Here is a 15,873-nt window from a genome sequence, read left to right on the forward strand (position 1 = left end):
AATTAGAGACATAAATTTTGCACTTTTCATTTCTACCTTTTCATCCTTTTCTCATTTTTAGCTTTCAAAGGGTTTTATTTTATCCTCCTTTAATCCCCACCTTTAAAAAAATATATGTTTTTAATGTCCTCATTTTCTCCTTCTGAGGTTTTTCTCTCAGTACCTCCTCTAGATCTCTTGACCTTTTAATTAACATCACTTATGGCAAAAGAAAAGTTTCTTCTGGCTAGCTTATCTTCTAATATTCTGGATTTAAGCAATGAGTCACCATGACATACTAGCCAGGCCTTTTAATCCTCAAGCTCTCAGGAGAAGTCTTTGGGAATTTTTGTGTTAGAATAGTAACATAGGGTAAGGTTCTTTCTCTTTCTAAATGTTTACCAGTGGGCTTTAGACTGGTATGAGCACATGAATACAACACACTGGATATTTCATATTGTGTGTCAGTCTTTTCCATGGTTGCACATTCTGTAAGAGAACGCTCCATGGCAGATACTACTTTATCTTCTGTACTAAAGGGGGTCTCTCCCTATGGGGTTGTGGAATGTGGCTTGGTGGGTGGGAAACAAGAAGCTCCAGGATAGCTATTCGGCCTTTGCCTTCTCTGTTTCCCCTTTCCTGTCTGTCTCTCACAGTCTTCCCTTTCTCTTCTCTGGGAGCCAGATGAAAAATTTACTTTTAGCCATTAGGGAATAGGAGGAGTGAAGGAGTACTGTGGGACTTCTGGTGGAAAGCGGTGTACAGGACGTTGCTTTTTCTGGGAAGCTGTCCAGGGACAGGGCAGGCTGTGTGGGGACTTGGGGCACAAAAACTTCCAAGGACTCTGTCTTTTTGCTGATACATATTGAGATGTTTTTCAAGTTGGCTGCACAAGCTTCTCCAGCATTATATTTTGTAGTTAGGTGTAATTGTTCTTTTTTTGGTAATGATCCTTTTTCAGTCTCTAGAGGATAGAAGCGTTATAGTTTGTTTGAATGTAAAAGCCAACAATAGCTATTGATCACAAGTATTTCTTATAGTAACTCAGATATGGCTTATGACAGCAATAGTATTTCTCATTCACTTCATGTCACATGTCTTTTATGTGGGATGAAAACTGATAATATGGGTGAAAGGTCTTCCAACACCAAATACGCCACAACGAGTGAAGCTCTTTGTCGAGGATATTTCAAACTGTGCTAAACATCAGCAGGCTACCTGCTGTGGTACCTGGTGCTCTGAGCTTCCCAGAGATGGAAGGAATGCAGTTTTATTTTTCCAGTTCTGTTTCCCTTCAGATCTAAACAGTTGTCTCTCATTATTCATAGTATCAAAGGGTGATTAAATACATGGTGTACTTTGGTAGTTAATGCTCCTTTCCTATCCCAGCATGGCTGATCTGAAAAAACAGAAGTGAGAATATGTTTTTGACTGTGAATATTTTAGTCCAATGGCTCTTAAGAGTATATTTATATATTTAATTTAGCTGCAGCATTCAAGTAATTAGAGAAATTGAAGTGTTGGGAATGTAAACAACACTAAAGATAGCATAATTTCACGCACTCTTAATAGAAGTATTTTCACGTGGTGAGGATATTTAGTGCAGTGATTTTAAGGATGACTCATGAAAAAAAAAAAGGGTGATTAGAAATTTGCAGCTGGATGTCTTAATATCCAGAGATTTTTGTTTGTTTCAATTTCCGTCTCCTGTTCTTGCTTTGGTAGCAAGAGCTGGAATGCTTCGGTGTTTGAGGGAAGACCAGTATTGTCTTTAGGTTTACATTCCAGTCTTTGAGGGAAGACCAGTATTGTCTTTTGGTTTACACTCCTGTTTCAAAGCAATTTGTTTTCAGAGACTGATGGATTGTTCCAGGAATCCATAATTGCATAAAGTGTTTACTTTTGCAAGTAGCAAAGTGAACTGCCTTGCTAGGCAAAACTGCAGAAGTGTTGTCTCAGGGGAGTAAACTCTTAAAGTGTGACTCCTGGAACCTTCATGCCTTCAAAACTATTTTTACCAGATTGAATTTTACTGTATTTTGTGTTTAGTTGTGATTCTATTCATGTGTATTGTTTCAATGGCTTGCATGTGATAAAATGTAGCAGTAAGTGAAACATAACAGATTTTCACATTGGTGCTCAGAATTTGGAAGTTTCCACTGCAGCTGTGGTGTAGTAACCTTTTCTCTTTGGACACTTGCCCTCTATGAGCCTCTTCATCTAATTTTAGGAATGCTGTCTTACTTGGCTTTCACTGTTGAAACTGATTATCTTGGAAGACATCTGTGATTCGATTTCACCACCAGCCCTCTTAACGCTGCTCACGTCTCCAGTGTTGGCAAGTACCCTTGTAGGTTCTTGTTGCAGCTGTCATTGGAGAGCACAGAACAGGGCTCTGCTCCTGACCAAGCCTGGTGCTTCTCTCAGTCTTTGCCTCAAGCAGTGCTGCTCCACCCCCTGCCCTTTCTGCTGCCAGACAATGCCAGGCCACCCTCCTGGTGAAGCACGTAGCCACGCTCATGCTGCAGGCTGTGATTTGGGCAACTTCAACCTTCTAATCTCAGTTATGGGGGTGAAAAAGGATGATTGTCAACAGTAGAATGCTTCCATTCACCAAGGCATCCAAAATTAATTTATGAGTGATCAGGTATTAGAAGTTCTGTGCAATCAAATTGTATGAGTGAAATGAGTGAACTTAAGAGCTTTGGGGGTAACCCATGAACCATGTGCTTTAGTTCTTAAGTCCTATGTCTTGCTTTTAAGACAGAGGCTGATCTAATCATTATAGTTATTCTTGTTTTCAGTGGTGAGCATAAGGAGATACCTAAGGAAGAATAAATGGGGCAAATAAGTATAATTGAGTATGTTCCCTAGTACTCTCTCAGCCTTTGGCCGTTTTTAGCCAAGGGATTTCCTGAGCCTGTTGTGCATTGTTACTCCAGTAACCTTCAGTGAAGCAGCTCTTCCTGGTGTTTTCCCAGCTTCCCCTCATACCTATTTAAACTTGCCTCCTCAGTATCCTTAGGCAACAACTTCTGTGCATTAGGGATTTTTTGAGCTTGCTTCCTGTCACCTTCACTAAATGTTCTAGTTACTGTCAGTCCTAATCCATCTTCCTTATGTCATTTGCAATTTGTAGATCTCTTATCTGAGTTCCTCTGTGGTTACTCATCCATTGTGAAGAGTCCCACCACGCTTCATTCCGCCTCAGTTTGTATCCATTTCTTACCTTTGGTAACCTCACTTGGCTTTCAGTGTATCTCTTTTATCTCTGTTTCTTATATGTCTGATTTGATAGCAGGCAACTGTGTTTCTACATGGTGGCATAATTATGTTTACTGGGTTTTTTCCTCTCTTATTTTGCTAATAATTCATGATATTTGATGTGGGTTTTTATTGTTGATGAGCACTGAGCAGATATTTTTATGGAATTGCCTATCATAATGGAAAATTTTGCTTCTGATTAACAATGGACAGCTCAGAGCCTGCCATTTTCTACATCAGGTCAAGATTTTTTGTTCAAATACATTATGCCTTCACATACATTGAACTACATCTGCTGTTTTTGTTGTGCAGTCACTTTGCAGCTATTTGCAGTTATCTGTCAGCCTTATAGCCTTTGAATAGCTTCATGTAAAATAAATAATAAGCAGATCAGGGTATAAATTTCTTCATGGTTATAGTACTTTAGACCAAAAAAAAGGAAAGTAATTTTTTGCAAGTAGCATCTCAGTCTTTTTCATTCTTTTATCTTCCTTTGCTTTTCATGGGAGATAAGGAGTGAAGAGGCAAAATGGTTTATTTTGATTTGTATGGACAGCTTCTGTTTGGAGACTTGACATCAGTGTGTCCTGAAGGCAAGGATTCTGCCTCTGTTTGCTTGAAAAACACACCTGTCTGTCTAGCTATATCCTTGTGGGTTTTAGTGCTTGCTTTTACTGTCCAAATTACTGATGAAAATATTTCAGCCACCTTTATTTTTTTTCTAGTTAGTGTGAAATCACACGTCTTATAAAATCTGTTAGACTTTGACCAAGGTCTGTGCTGCATTCTGTTGATGCCAGATGATTCCTAACTGTCATGTTGGATACACACTGACCTGATCCTCAAGGGCCATGAGTGTGTACAGCATCATTTCAAGTGGCGTTTTGGAACCAAGGATTTGATAGTTCTCTCTCTGCTATTCTGTACAGATAAAGTTCCTAACAGAATGTAGCAGCAATGTATCTGGATTTAAATGGTTTAGATGTGCTCCTCATATGCAGGAGGACAGGTGACTGAGTGCCTCAGGGTGTATGTGAAAGGGAATAGGTTGTTTACTGGTTTGGGTATTTTTCTTCTCTCAATGCAAGTCACTTTACAGTCTCTCAGTCAGTAAATAAAACCCCAGTGACTATTATGAGACCCACATACAGTTTCAGTACTTCATATATCTTATTTTGTATATTTTTGTGCCATATGCATTTGTGTGACACTGCTTAGCTATGGGACACAGATTTCTGTTATCTGAATGCTGCAAGCTAGCAGCATCTCAGCTCTAAGTAATGTTTAATTATTTTCAGTGAATGATTTCAGGTGGATTTGATTAGAGTGCATCTAATGGAAATTTTTATTATGTGTTTGATAGGAATTCAATAACTTGAGACATGATTTGAAGGCTGATTATTATATTTTGATGGGTTATGTAGCTTTCACTTGAATTTCCATTTTGAATAAATATCATGTTTTCATGTGGTCTAAAATACTCTTAGAATGCTTTAGTGACAACACTTAGAATGCTGTAATGAGAGTGTCTGCCTACGTGGAATCTGATTTCAGGGCTTAGGGTCAAAATTCCTATATATTTGAAGGTCTGTATAAAATATATTTGTTAAAGTGTAGAGTTTCTCTACTCATTTAATGATGACACTTTTGACACGAAGCCACATGAAATGAAGAGGGTTAGTTTTTGTAAAACAATTCTGCTTTTGATGAGAGGCTTCTATCACTGTCACAGAGCAAATAAATAGAAGTGATGATGCACAAGAGGCTCAAAAAGTAAAATCCAAGGACTTTTTCTGAAGTTGAATTCTAGGGCAAAATGCACAGCTCAGTATTTTCTCTTGATCAAGTCTCAGAAGCAGCTCAGCCAGGAAAATTCCTTTTTGGCCAGGCTCTTAGGAATGCTGGGACAGCTTGTTGTCTTGCACTCAGTGGAAACCAGGTGTGACACAGCAGGTACTTCTCTGCAGGTAACAGCACTTTTAAAAATACAGCAGTTTTTATACTTCTATGCACTCCTAATGCAAGATGGTGGATGTTATTTGAAAACTTCTCTTTAGATCTCTTATCTGCATTAGAAGATCTGATCAGTAAAAATACTGCTGTACTTCTTACCACACATACAAACAAAAACAAAATCATAACTGAAAAGGTAAGGTCTCAAAAGAATTGCCAGGAATGATTCTGTGTGTGGCCATGCTTGATCGCCTTTGGGTTTTTACATTTTCACTGTCTCTAAATCAATGTGAGATTTTTTAATTCCATGGCTCTGTTGCCTGGCTAGGCCTGAATGCAGAGAGGAGATGTTCACTTAGATAGCAACTGCACAATTATTTGTTTAAGGAGATTTATTAAACACCAGGTGCATTTGTTCCTGGTGTTTAATACATCTCCTTATAGTTTAATTTTTTCATGATGTTCACACTTTTCTGTAGAAGTGTTAGCTTTTTCTCGTGGGCTTTCCCATGCTGCTCTGCATTATCATACCTTGTAAATAAATCTCTCTGAGTACAATGTTGCCATCTATTTCTTTCCATCTCCTTTCTCTATCTTCTGTCTTTGCTCTTGAATCAAACATCTCATCTTTCTTTCTGATTTAATTGTGGGCTTTGCTAAGAGAAATGGAGAATAATATTCTATCTTCTTTTGTGTTAAAAGCCCCCTGTTTAAGAATTAGATCTGTGTCTCACAGCTGCAGGCTAGCTCAAACTTAGGTTTTGTCCTGCAAGTGTTTCATATATTTAGTCAAGTACCCTGAGCTCAGAATTCAGTGCTGAGAATTTTGAATTTTGGGCCCTCTTGGATAAATAAGATTTCCCTCAGTTCCACCATTTAGCCAGACTTGTGTCAGTCTCACCAAGAGTTCTGGGAGGCACATAGGATCCAAAGGCCATTTCCTGTTAAATATCAAAAATGTATTTAGGTACTTGAGAATTGTATAAGTGGGGAAAATGCATATGGATATTAGTTTGCCAAAAGTCCTTAAACTCAGAAAGAAGCATTTACATAGTAATGCTTTGAAATGTGGCTAAATAGTGTTGCAGATTTCCACAGTCAGTGTGATGAGCAGTAAGCCTGAAAAATTTTGGATTCACTCTCTAAGAGTCATAAATATTTGTCTTCTCAAAAAGCCATACTGTTGCAAAATTCAGTAGGTTTTGAATTTAAATTACTTTTTGCCTGTTGCTAAGAATGCTCATGAATCTCTCTTTAGTTTATTTTACTTAGAAAACATCATAACAGCATGTTTTAAGGGGAGATCATAGTCTGAATAAAAAGCCCTGGAAGGAGAAGCCTGATTCCATGTTCTGGACTATTTCTGTAGTCCAGAACATGGAATATGTGTAGGAAATGAGTACACTGCAGACCAGTGAAGTGAAGCATCATCAATTGTTTGCTGCTCAGATGGGAGGCAGACCTGCACAGGAAGAGGATTGCTCGGGGTGCTGCATGGCACACGTGCTTTGTTGGTATTAGCACCTCAGAACCAAGAACCCACTGAGTTTCCTGAGTTTTTGCATGACTGCAGCCTAGATGAAGCATGACACAGAACTAAACCACTTTCCTTTGCTCGTGCTCGATTACTGTCAGGGAGATAAGCATTTAGCCCCATCAGTACCTCCTTGTGCCAGCCCTGGCCTTTGGCTGCTGTGTTGGCTGTGGCAGGATTTGTGCCAAATTCAGCCTCTTATCCCTTCTGGAGTCACTTGGGTTGGTCATTGCAGCAGGGTCCCTTTTTGCACACAGCTGTGTGGGGGCCTGAATATATGTTGTATTGTAAGACCTGTGTGTGTCAATGTGGGGGCCTGAATATATGTTGTATTGTAAGACCTGTGTGGGTCTGAGTTGCTCCAAACGAGCTGCAGCTGCAGGGTCCTTAGTTGGGCAGCAGCTGTAGCTCGTGAAGGTAACTGAAATAAATAGGGGGTGGGTCGAGAGCCCAAGAGGAGCCCCTGAGAAGACAGAAAGGACTGTGCTGCAGAGAATGGAGAAGAGCCCCAGCAGAGAGGCAAGAACAACACTGCAGCGAAGATTACAACAACTGGTGCCCCGTGTGAGGAAGAACATGCAGCCACTCATCGAAAGAAGGTATGGAATCCCCCGGACAGCGAGAGCTGTGGCAGCCAGAGAGCTGGGACTATAGAAGATAGGACAGCTGAGAGCTGTGGCAGCCTGAGAGCTGGGACTGTAGAATATAATATGGCCTTTGAATTAAGGAGCTGTAGCAGCAGAAAGCTGGAAGAATATGGCCTTTAAGGAAAAGAGCCTTGGAACATCTAAAGACAGCCGAGAGCTGTGGCAGCCTGAGAGCTGGGACTGTATAGGGATATGTATATATTCTATGGTTGTATCTAAGACAGCCGAGAGCTGTGGCAGCCTGAGAGCTGGAACTGTATGTGTATTGTAATTGTATGTGTATAATTGTTAAAAGAAAAGGGGGGAAATGTGGGGGCCTGAATATATGTTGTATTGTAAGACCTGTGTGGGTCTGAGTTGCTCCAAACGAGCTGCAGCTGCAGGGTCCTTAGTTGGGCAGCAGCTGTAGCTCGTGAAGGTAACTGAAATAAATAGGGGGTGGGTCGAGAGCCCAAGAGGAGCCCCTGAGAAGACAGAAAGGACTGTGCTGCAGAGAATGGAGAAGAGCCCCAGCAGAGAGGCAAGAACAACACTGCAGCGAAGATTACAACACAGCTGTGCTTGGCCTGGCACAGATGTGCTCTATCCATGGCACAAATAATCAAACCAAGTGGTCCTTACAAGAATTACAAGGAAGATGGCCGTATGGGGAAGTATTAACAGCTTTTGGTAGTATCAGTTCTACTTCCAGTACATGGATAGTATGAATAATAGTAGTGACCTCGCTTTCTCTTGCAATTCAAGGTGCTTACTGGCCTAATTGGGTACCAAAAAATTATACCAACCACACCTCTGTCTTTCAAGCTGCTTATTTTAGCCAAGTTGTTTTGAATATCCCTACCCAAAAATTTCTCTTCCAAAGCAGGGCTTTGGAAGATGGTGAAAGGATGCTAATTCAGTCTTCTGTGTTTCACATTAATTCATTCATGTTTTTAACAAGTTTTCTGTCTTTCTGCATTCAATGAATTAATTCAGCTTTTTAAAGACTTAGTATACTGTTGTTCCTGGGGAATTCTGTGATAACCTCAGTTTCATTTATACACATAGATATTAGACTTTAGACTTAACTCAGTGTTCAGTTAAATAATATTGGACCATTATACACAAAGATGTCTATGGGAGGAGGTTGGAGAAAGCAAAGAGTGCTTGAACAACATGTTGTTGCTGAGGAGTGGAGCCATAGTGCAAAAGCAATGGGCTGTTAAAAAGTAGCAAATAAAACTAAACAGCCAGTGTCCAGCTGGGTTTTTAAATCTGTGTACGTGTTCGATTGGGGATGTTAAATCATGTATTTTGTACGGATGATCTAGTGGCTCCATTGAAAGTCTTGGTAGTAAAATCAATAAGTCTGTTAGCTCTTAGTTTATGCTGCTACTTAAAATGTTATAGGATTGACTATCCTTCACAAAGTATTTGTACTTGTAAATATTCAGATCAGTTTTATGCAAGTTGCTTTCAGAGTAGCGTTCTCTAGAGGGATTTTTTTTGTAACCTCTATCCTTCTGCATAACTAATTAGAGATAATAATTATGGGCAAAATTATTAAATCTTTAGCTTGTCAACACACCTCTATTTTTGATGACTCACAATTTGCTTTATGCAGACTGTGTTTCCTTTGTTACTTCTTATTCCTGCCAGCACTCCTTAAGTTTTCATTTCATGGTTTTATTTGTTACCTCATATACCAGAGGGCTAGTGAGGAAAGAAATTAAAATGGTTTAGGAGTACCTTGAGACATTTATCTGTGTGGATAAATGCCCCTTGGACAGAACTGGAAGTAATGAAAATTTCAAAACTTGGACTGTAAAGCCTAAAGCCTAGCTAACAAGAGCTGTTCATGGTTGCTGCTGTATGAAACATTTTTTCAGCAAAAAGCAAACAAAATCCTTGGATATAACTTTGCTGAAGTGTTGGTGGCACAGTGGCATGCCAGTTCACAAATGAAAGAGCGGTGAGTAGACAGACTTGTCAATTTGTGGAGTGTTACAGATTGGCAAAAACCCTGGCCTTCTTCCTTCCTCTGTGTTTATATTTCACTTTCTTTACTAAGATGCTGTATATTAAGTTAATTCTTGTTTTTTGTATAAATTGGGCAATAAATACCTGCTAAAAAAGCAATGACAGCTGATAAGCAGTTTCACAAGATGAAATGGAATTTTGAATTCTTCAAGTGTTGCCTTCTTCCATTTAAATATTTTTTTTTAAATATGAGAGCAAAAGGAACCAGGCTGCTGGTGAAAGTTGGTGTATCAATGTAAAATGATTTCTAAGCAAAGGAAAAGATGGAGGAAAATTCAAAGAAACATTGGAATCAGCTTTTTGTTTTCCAAATCATCCTTGCCCAATCTTTACCCAAAGTCTGCCATTTCTTCCTTTCAGTATCCATTGTGAATAGCACAGATTTCTACCATATTCCTTGTACCTGTAACAAAGAAGCTGATGAAGAGCCATTCAAGGAAGGATGCTGCTTTCCTATCCATAATAAACCCAGCTCCTCCATGGCTCAAAGAAATGTAGTAGTTGCCTCCAGTTAGTTTCTTACAATTTTATACTAGCTTTTTGGGGTTTTTTTTTGTTTTTGTTTTTTTTTTTTGCTTAATATATGATTTATTTAGTTATTGGTTGAATTTTGCCGTGTTTAAGGCAGGTTTTTAGGTTTTGTTTGTGGAGCAGCTTACAGATGAGGAATACTACATCACATCAAAGTTTAGTTATATGTGTTCCTTCCATGAATCAGTGGCACAAGTAGGAAATAGAGCTCATGATTATTCTTAATCCCAGGGACATTTCATCCCAAGAATAGGCTCATATACTTTGGTCCCTGAACAATACCCTGTCCTTATATAGCTTTTAAAAATAATCATTGCACAGAAGCAGAGTTGATCTGATTGCCAAATATGATGGTAGGCATTTTTTATCCCTGCAAGCTTGTTGACAGGAACCTTTGTGTTTCCTTTGCTTCCTCTAAAGTGTTAAGGAATACTCCATTGCTCAGATTATCTGACTGCATTCTGCACCTGTAGATTTCTAAAAAAGAAGTGTTGGGGTTTTTGTTTTGTTTTCTTGTGGAAATGTTATTGGGTTTTTTTTGGGGGGGGATTTTTTTTTTTGTTGTGGGGTTGTTTTGGTTTTTTTTTTTGGTAAGTTGTTTTACTAAATCTTTTTCCTATGTTTCCTGTCTCTGAGAAGGGAAGTTCTGTAAGAGGAAGGGGGATGAATGAGTCAGGGTTGTACTGGATTATCAAGAGTGAACCATTGTCAGCATGTATAATTTTTAGACTTTTCCCGATGTCTTCTGGAGATCTTAAAAAATTCACATATTTCTTCAGATTTTTTTCTCTTCTGCATTTTGTCCTGGACTTAGTGCATTCCTATTTGAGTCACTTATCAGTAGCTAATGGCAGAAGTATCATCTGTCAGGGGATTTTATGAGCAGCTATGACTGTCCTTATAGTGGCAATATAAAAATAGGAAAGAATTTGTAAAGAGCTTTTTTTACACAATGGAAATCTGAGTCACAAAACATAAATTCTGAACTTTGTGAGAGTGGAGTAACAGAGCTCAGAACATGGGTCTTCATTTTCCTCTTTTGTACCTGAATCACAAGACTCTATTCTGTTCCTTTGGATCAGAAACATGTATTTTGTAGAATCCTTGTGTTTTACCACAATCAAGCATATGGATCAGAGATCTGTTTTGAATAGAACTAATTAAATGAAATGAGCTCTGTACATATGCTTTGGATTTTGAGGCTTTAATATTTGGGGGGGGGATGGATTTTTAGAAGTCAAAATAAACAATTCACCTTATGAAATTCATATTTCAAACTTTCTTTCATCTTAATTCCTATGCAGTTATGATTTGCAGTTTTGCCAGCTAAGAGAGCTGTCTTTGTACGATTATTCTATAAAATGATTATGGAGGAATTATCTGTTATTTAGGAGCAGTTTGGTGAACTTTTGTGAAAGTTCTATCTAGAAAGTATTCTTAGCTGCCAAATAGATTTTATTCTAACTCTACAGACTGATTTTCCTTGCCAGGTATTGAGTTGTATATTATGAGTTGGAAAGTTGGTGTATTGTTTATTACAGCAGGTGATGGTTTAATAAAGTGTATCAATGTGGATGCAGAAAGATGAAACACTTACTAGATGCAATGAAGAAGGAATTCCAGCAATAATCTAATTTTTGTAATGACATAAATAACTGCAGAGATATTCATTCACACTGGAGGGTTTTTTTTCAGAAATATTTGTTGTTGTAAAATGATTGGTTTTTTTCATGGGCATAGTAATACATGGGCATGAAAGCAGAAATTATATATACATGTGGTATGAAGGTAGAGATAAACATTTTCAAGCTTTTGCAGGAGTAACATCTATTTATTGTTAAAATGACTTTGTCTTGGTTATTGTCTGTGACATCCAATAATTCTGAAGGACCAGGGCACTGATTGATGTTTTGCTTTGTGTATTTATGCACAGGCTGGATCTGCTGTGTGTTTTTGTTCAGAGCTCTCCAAGTTCAGAGCTCTCTGAGCATTTTGTTCTGTTCATCCATGTCGTGCAGTAAATGCAGGGCTCAGGTGTTCCTTCCACCTCATAATTAAAGCCAGTGGCAGAAAGGAAGTGACACTGCCTAATTCCCTGTCCAGTCCTATTTGCTGGACTATGCTGCCTTCCAGCAAGTAAATGAACTTCATGCAGTGATTACAAAGTTGACACAGCCAAAATCTATCTATGCTACTGCATGTTGATCATGCTTTACTTCATTTTCTGTAGATCCAGGAGGGCAGGACTGCTTTCAGACCTCCTACTACTCAGCTGCTGCTGTTCTGGTTTGGCTGGGATATCGTAGTATCTCCATTATCAAGCCCTGTTTTCACATTGCATATGATTGACATTTAAATAGTCCTTCAATTTTCAAATCAAATCTTTTCAGTATTCTCTAGCCTGACCTCACTCCTGGCAGTTGAAGAGAAAACTGATTCAGAATATAGTAATGCTGAGAAGTGAAGAAACCCAAAATTCTTGTCTTCAGGCTTTGATCTCTATTTAGAAATTTTGCTGATGAGGTATAACTGCAAAAGACAGATTCATTTTGAAGTTTAAAAATGCATCTTTCTAATTAACCAAAAGATGCTTACTGATTCAGTAGATCTTTACAAGTTTATGTGAAATGAAAATTCAGTATTTAATCTTTGTATCTTAGGTGTTCTGGGGTCGATTCAGGCCGTGTTGGTTCTTCAGTAAATCTGTCATGGGCAAAGATGGTTGGCAACAAACTATAGACTATGACTGACAAAATGGTACTTCAGGAATCAAGTTCTACAAGGGATTTGACCTGTTCGGCATTAGTTGGACTCAGTGAAAGGAAGGTAGCAAAAATCTAAGGTTGAATTATAGGAAATCATCAGCTAGGAGGTGTTGAGTATGTTGCAAGTAATATGGATGAGACCTACACTGTGTGTTACCTAAAATGCTGTTGATATAACATCATTTAGTGCTAAAAGATTGTTATATTTTAGCACAGTAGCTATTATATACTGGCAAATGATCATCTTAGTTCACTTTTGTATAAAGCAGTGTTGTTTGATTTTAATTTCAGGAAATTAAGGTTTTTCTCATCAGCATGAAACCCCTTCTCTGCAGAGATAAAACATCTGTGCTCTCCTCCACAGCTGAGGAAAGAAGTTCCACCTCTAACCAACCCCAGGTTGCCAGTGAAAGTATATTATAATTTTAAACCCTCAAAGCTGGCTGCTGAGGCATTAAAACCACTATTTATGTATAATTTGGATAGTGTTACTTTGAGCTGTAGCTCCAATGTGATCCCTTAGGATATCTCTCCTGCTAGAATCCAGTGAGTCAAAGGATCTCTGGAGCACATCTCTATCTGCTCAGCTCTTCTGCTCCACCAGGCTGCCAGTGCAGTTGTCCCCTTGCCCCTGCATCAGTCTTTGCTGTGACCTGGAGAAGAAAACCTTTATTACTGCAAGAGATGCAAACTGTATTCTTTACAATCTCATGGTGGCAATGAGACCTAAAATAGGTGCTCAAATCAAATGGTTTTTTGGCTTCTATTAGAATTATCCACTAAATTGCCGAACTTTGATAGTTTTAGTTGTTGTTTTTTCAAATGAATACCTTGTCTTAAACTTATGAATGGAAAGTAAGATGGAAAAACTTATGAATGCAGAGTAAGATGGAAAATTTTTGACACCAGTCCATCCTTCCATATGGGAGAAGGAAGGGAACCATCCTAAGCTGAAAAATGCAGCTACACAGACTGCCAGGTCTGATAAAGTGGAGTACATGCTTCCTGAGGTGTCCTGGGAACACCCTCCCCAAGGCAGGAAAAGTACATTGCTGAAATGGATAGATATCTTCAGGCAGGTGAAATGCCCAGAGAGGGAGAGTCATTGCCCACCCCAGTGCCATCATCTCTGCACCATAATAGTTGAAAACCCTTTCAGAAGTCAGTGAGCTTTGTATCTTTGCCTCAAGAAGGGACTGAGATCTGGTATCACATAAGCATATCTGAGCAAAAATCTGTGCAATATGTGCTTTGCGGTTCTAAAGAAAAAATATGTAAGTGAAAAAATGAGGCATGATTTATCATGGCTTTTTGATACCAAAGAAGGACTTGAGATAATGATCTCATAGAGTAAGAATCAAAATTAAAGAGAAAAAACCAGATGTCCTGCATATAAATTACCAGGAGTTTGTCATCTCTTGCAGTTTGTACATGCTGTGATATATGTTCAAGCACAGACAAGTTTCTAGCTGGTTTCAAGTTTCACCTTTGCCATCAGATTTAAAGAAGCTGTCTCAGATGTTAAAATATTTTTTTTTCTTGTTTATTCAAATGCAAACAAAAAATAGGGGTTTTTTCCTTTCCTTATGATTTTTTTCCTTAAGATTACTTTTTTCCTTTCCTTACGGTTTTGTATACCGGAACAGAAGTGTCCTGATGCACGTAGTGACTGATGCTGCTCTAAGAGGGAAGGAAGAGGCTTTGTGATTTAGATGGAGCCATTTGGGAGCATGTCTCTGCTGTGCATTTGCTGCCATGTCCTGTGCAGCTGTGCCCAGCAGGCAGTGCCTCTGCAGGGACAGACAAGCGAGTGCCCCAGATGGCACCTCCATGTAGCTTCATCCCTTAACTAATCGCAGGGCTCAAGCCTCAGGGACCCAGCGAGCTCACCAGGTGAATTTGTACCTGAAAAGAGCCCCTGCAGCACAGCACATTAATGTGGGACACTGATTGTGCCAGGCAAGGCAGAGCTCTGCTCGAACTCGCACCGAGTCGTGTTTCCGTCTGTCCCAAGTACAGAAAGCTTCTTGTTTAATCTTGGGTCTAGGGCAGACTGAGGAAGCCACATGAAAAAAGCTGTTGCTTGCTCCTCTGCATCAGGCTTGAGTTCTGAGGAGCAAAATAATAAAGAATACATGAGTGTAATTAAAATACAAAGGAAATAGGAAGGGGGGATAGCAAGGAACTATTGAGCATCGTAATTACAGACATCTGATTTTGCTGAAGGAATTAGAGGACTCTGAATGACTTACCCCAAAGCCATTCTTAATCTTGAGGGAAGGGAGAGTGTATTCACCAGGGATTGCTTTGTTTGTTTTAAATTACTTATGTTTTCACAACAACTTTATTATAATTTTCTTGGTAGTAAAACCTATAGAATATCTGCAACACAGCTTCCACAGAAATCTCTATTATAAAGTTCACAAATGTAGTTGAAATAATTACCACCTCAGTGCTAAACTGAGTGTTCTTTTAGGAAGACCCCAGGAAATATGTTCAACTAAAATAAATGTCTGTCTTAATATTTCCATGTGTCAAGGAAGTTAAGAATAAGTTTGAATTAATTTAAAATACTGTCTTTAAACAGACTGTAAATTACATGATTGATAAGCATTTTAAGCATGTGTGGTTTTCATTAAATTGATTGAGTAATTTTTAAATAATACCTGAGATGGTTAAAGTTGAACTGGCTTGACATACATAGGACACTTCTAACACATTAAAACACTCCAGTAGAATTCACAAGAATACAAATCCTTCATCACAAACTGCTCAGTGTCCTCTATTTTGTATATTAGCTTGGGAAATGGCCCTTTTTTTCCTGCAAGGAACATCAAGGAATCTCCAGGCATAAGCTCTCATAAAGTTTCCTTCTTCTTTCTTTTCTTCTCTTCTGACCACTTCCCGCAGATTTTTTTGTACAAAAGGATTATTTGCATCTAAGGATTTTTTTGTTTTTTGCACTATACTAGATGGGATTTCTGTGTCAAAAGCCAAGTAATTTTTGATTAACTGATACAAGCCTGGAAAATGAATGGAAATGAGAGAATAGCAGAAAAGCTTGATTTCTTTCTGTTTTGTTTACTAGTGATATATAATTTTATATAGTTTATTATATATAGTTTATAATATATATTTTTTTATGGTTTTTAATATGCTAGTGAAAGCAAGTTTTTAACTA

At 38.5% G+C, this 15,873-nt stretch overlaps 1 protein-coding gene across 3 annotated transcripts in view; it reads left to right on the forward strand.

Moving 5' to 3' along the window:
• Positions 1-15,873, forward strand: part of CBLB (Cbl proto-oncogene B) — a 127,128-nt gene that overhangs the window by 53,264 nt on the left and 57,991 nt on the right. The window lies entirely within an intron of this gene.

The sequence above is a fragment of the Zonotrichia leucophrys genome, chromosome 1 (genome assembly GCF_028769735.1).
Source record: "Zonotrichia leucophrys gambelii isolate GWCS_2022_RI chromosome 1, RI_Zleu_2.0, whole genome shotgun sequence".
Taxonomy (NCBI): domain Eukaryota; kingdom Metazoa; phylum Chordata; class Aves; order Passeriformes; family Passerellidae; genus Zonotrichia; species Zonotrichia leucophrys.